Source organism: Gopherus flavomarginatus, chromosome 5 (assembly GCF_025201925.1).
Source record: "Gopherus flavomarginatus isolate rGopFla2 chromosome 5, rGopFla2.mat.asm, whole genome shotgun sequence".
NCBI lineage: Eukaryota > Metazoa > Chordata > Testudines > Testudinidae > Gopherus > Gopherus flavomarginatus.
The window spans coordinates 140,183,575-140,187,963 of record NC_066621.1 but is presented as its reverse complement, the minus strand read 5'-3'; the positions used below and the strand labels follow the sequence as shown (position 1 = coordinate 140,187,963).

Here is a 4,389-nt window from a genome sequence, read left to right as displayed (position 1 = left end):
GTAGTCATGGGTGGCAGCAGCCAGCTTACCATGGAGGTATGTGGTTATGCAAGCACAGCACTAATGCTTACATAGCAAGACACCTTCTTCACTTCTCTGGGCTCAGGGTCCCCCATCAGGAGGGGGCAGGGGAGTCTGGAGTAAATCAGTCCCACTCAGCAGAGCCTTTATGCCTCACTTGGGTTTTATTTTTCAATATTTACAAGGTGGGCCTCAGAGTAGGCCCATGGAGCACTCTTCAGCCAAACACTAAGAACCAAGTTCCCAACACAAAAAGGGAATTCCTCTCCTGCTCCATCTCTGGGGTGTTGCCTTGTTATGCTGGCCCCTGGGTGCCAGTCCTTCCCCAAACAGTCCATTAACTCAGTTGCTTCATTTATAAGAAGAAGATCAGCCTTCTACACAGGAGCAGCCTTTTCACCCTGCTGCAGCTCATCTCTCATCTCTCCTCCCGCTCTCTCACAAGAGGAGGGTTTTTTTAAAGGTCACAGGCAGCCCTTAATTGAACTCAGATGTCCCTAGTTGACCAGAGGTAACCTCTTTTCAGCTCATGGGGAGAAGGACCTTTACCCTTCTAGGGCTGATATACGTGCCTTCCTGCACTGTTCCTGTTCCGTGCTGTGAGCAGGGCCAGTGCAAGGATGTTTCATGCCCTAGGCGAAACTTCCACCTTGTGCCCTTCCTCGTCCCCGAGCCCCCATCCTGAGGCTCCCCCCCCATGCCAGCTCCCCCCTAGCCCTGAGGCACCCCCCTGTGGCAGCTCCCCATCCCCGCTTTGCTCTGAGGCCCCCTCCGCCCCAGCTCACCTCTGCTCCGCCTCCTCCCTGAGCACACCGTCACTGCTTCACTTCTCCCATCTCCCAGGCTTGCGGCGCCAATCAGCTTAGACGCTGCAAGCCTGGGAGGCAGGAGAAGTGAAGCAGCCACGGCATGCAGTTCCCCTGCATGCTGCCCCTCCCTTACTTGCTGCAGGCGGCCCTCCCTGCGCTCTCCTGCCCCAGCTTCCCCCGTCTAAATGCCGGTGGTGACCAGGGCGGCCGAAGATCTGGCCGCTGCGGTTGCTGCTGAAGAAAATGCCGCCCCCCAAATCCTAGTGTCCTAGACGACTGCCTAGGTCGCCTAAATGGTTGCACCGGCCCTGGCTGTGAGATTAGCTATTGAGATGTCTGAGCTGGTGAAATCTGCTCCTGCACCCAAGAAGGGCTCCAAGAAAGGGGATAAGAGGTGCTTCAAGACCAGGAAAGGAGAGTTACTCCATTTACGTCTTCAAGGTGCTGAAGCAGGTTCACCCCGACACTGGCATCTCTTCTAAGGCCATGGGCATCATGAATTCCTTTGTCAACGACATCTTTGAGTGCATTGCTGGGGAGGTGTCCCGCCTGGTGCATTATAACAAGCACTCCATCATCAACTCTCAGGAAATCCAGACCGGACCACCGTGCGACTGCTGCTGCCCAGGGAGTTGGTTAAGCAGGCTGTGTCTGAGGGCAGCAAGGCTGTGACCAAGCAGACCAGCTCCAAGTAACTGGTCTTTGTACTCCCCGAGATATGTCAATTTAAAAACCCCACTCTCTACCACTTGTCCCGCCTGACTTTAGAAAGACATGGTGGGTGAGGCAATATCTTTTATTTGCCCAACTTCTGTTGGTGAGAGATAAAAGCTTTTGAGCTTACATGGAGCACTTCTTCAGGTCTGGGAAACTAATTCAGAGTGTCACTGCTAAATGCAAAGTTTGTGTAAGCTCTAATGCTTGTCTCTCTCACCAACAGAAAGATATTACTTCATCCACCTGGTCTCTGGGACCAACACTGCTACAACAACACTGTATACGGTCTGACTTTGTCACACTCGTTCAACTTCTGTCAAGGGAATAGGGGATATTAGCTTTATTAGCGTGACTGTACTTTTAAAACAGCCTTTTAGTAAATATTCCAAAATGGGTTGCTTTGATAATGGTAACATTATGTGAAATGCTGTAATAAAGCCAGGCAGACACACCAGGGTACTTCAGTGAAGGAAAAGACAGATTCCTTTTCTGCTAGGGCATTCACTCTTCAGCTAAAATATTCAATTAAATTGTACTTTAAACATGGCCCAAACTTGACTGAATTCCTTGTTCCTTGTCAAGGCAGAAAAAGGGGTCCTAGGTTGAGTCAGTCTGCCAGACAGATTGCAAATACATACAAAATGATGTGCTCTGAATTAGCTGTTAGCACTCAAGAAAGAGATCTTGGAGTCATCATGGATAGTTCTCTGAAAACATCTGCTCAATGTGCACTCGCAGTCAAAAAAGTGAACAGGAAGTTAGGAACCATTAGGGAAGGGATAGATTATAAGACAGAAAATATCATAATGCCACGGTACATCCATACTTTGAATACTATGTGCAGTTCTGGTTGCCCCAGATTTTATATATATTATTTATATTTATATATATTATATCTATTTATATTATATATAAAATCAGAAAAAAGTACAGGGAAGGGCAACAAAAATGATTAGAGGTATTTAGGGTGACCAGACAGCAAGTGTGAAAAATCAGGACAGGGGCTGGGAAGTAGTAGGTGTTTATATAAGAAAAAGTCCCAAATATCAGGACTGCCCCTATAAAACTGGGACGTCCGGTCACCTTAGAGATATTGAGCAGCTTCCATGAGGAGATAGAAAAAAGACTGGGACTGTTCAACTTGGAAATGAGATGACTGAGGAGGGATATGAGAGATGTCTATAAAATCATAACTGGTTTGGAGAAAGTGAATAAGGAAGTGTTACTTACCCCTTCACATAACACAAGAACCAGAGGTTACCTTGAAAACTGGAGTAATAGAAACAGGATGAAATTCAATAGTTCAAAGTGCAAAGTCATATACTTAGGGACTAACAACAAGCATTTTTGCTATAAACTGGGGACTTATCAGTTGAAAGTGACAGTGGAGGAGAAAGACCTGGGTGTATTGGTTAATCACATGATGACTATGAGCGACCAATGTGATGCAGTCGTGAAAAAGGCTAATGCAGTCCTAGGACACGTCAGGCGAGGTATTGCCAGTAGAAATAGGGAAGTGTTAGTGCCATTATTCAAGGCACTGGTGAGACCTCATCTGGAATACTGTGTGCTGGTCTGATCTCCCATGTTTAAGAAAGCTGAATTCAAACTGGAACAGGTGCAGAGAAGGGTTACTAGGAGGATCTGAGGAATGGAACACTTACCTTTTGAAAGAAGACTCAAGGAGTATGGCTTGTTTAGCCTATCCAAAAGAAGGCTGAGGGGTGACAGGATTGCTTTCTATAAACATCTCAGAGATAAATACTAGGGAGGGAGAGGAATTATTTAAGTTAGCGCCAATGTAGACACAAGAACAAATGGATATAAACTGGCTATCAACAAGTTTAGGCTTCAAATTAGATGATGGTTTCTAACCATCGGAGGAGTGAAGTTCTGGAACAGCCTTCCAAGGGGAGCAGTGGGGGCAAGTTTATGGAGGGGATGGTAAGACAGGACTGCCAACAATTGCATGTAGCTGATCTGCAACAATATCTCCAATGGCCAGAGATGGGACACTACATGGGGAGGGCTCTGAGTTACTACAGCAAATTCTTTCCCAGGTATGTAGCTGGTGGGTCTTGCCCACATGCTCAGAGTCTAACTGATGGCCATATTTGAGGTCAGGAAGGAATTTTATCCTGGGTCAGATTGGCTGAGACCCTGGGGGTTTTCACCTTTTTCTGTAGCATGGGGCACGGGTCACTTGCAGGTTTAAACTAGTGTAAATGGTGGATTCTCTGTAACTTGAAGTTTTTAAATCATGATTTGAGGACTTCAGCAACTCAGCCAGAGGTTATGGGTCTATTGCAGGAGTTGGTGGATGAGGTTCTGTGGCCTGAAATCTGCAGGAGGGCAGACTAGATCTTCATGATGGTTCCTTCTAATCTTAAAGTCTATGAGTCTAAATTAATAGGAAGCATGTTTAAAACAAATATAAGGAAGTAATTCTTCACAAAACACACAGTCAACTTGTGTAATTCATTGCCAGGGGATGTTGTGAAGGCCAAAAGTATAACTGGGTTAAAAAATAAAGAATTAGATAAGTTTATGGAAGATAGGTCCATCAATGGTTATTAGTCAAAATGGTCAAGGATGCAACCCATGCTCTGCGTCGCTAAACCTCTGACTGCCAGAAGCTGGGGCTGGACGACAGTGGGTTGATCACTCAATAATTGCCCTGCTCTGTTAATTCCTTCTGAAGCATCTGGCGTTGGTGTGACGCTCTGTATCTCGGGGGAACATCCTACACCCCCATGTTCATCCTTATAAAATGGTTGTGTGATATCCAATGCAAAGTTTGTTGTGTTAGGTGTCTTCAGAAGGATCATGATGCACTGAGCAT

General features: G+C 46.3%; 1 pseudogene; it reads left to right on the top strand.

Moving 5' to 3' along the window:
* Positions 1-1,162: 1,162 nt before the first annotated feature.
* LOC127051652 (histone H2B 1/2/3/4/6-like) lies at positions 1,163-1,525 on the top strand (annotated as a pseudogene).
* The last annotated feature ends 2,864 nt before the right edge of the window (positions 1,526-4,389 follow it).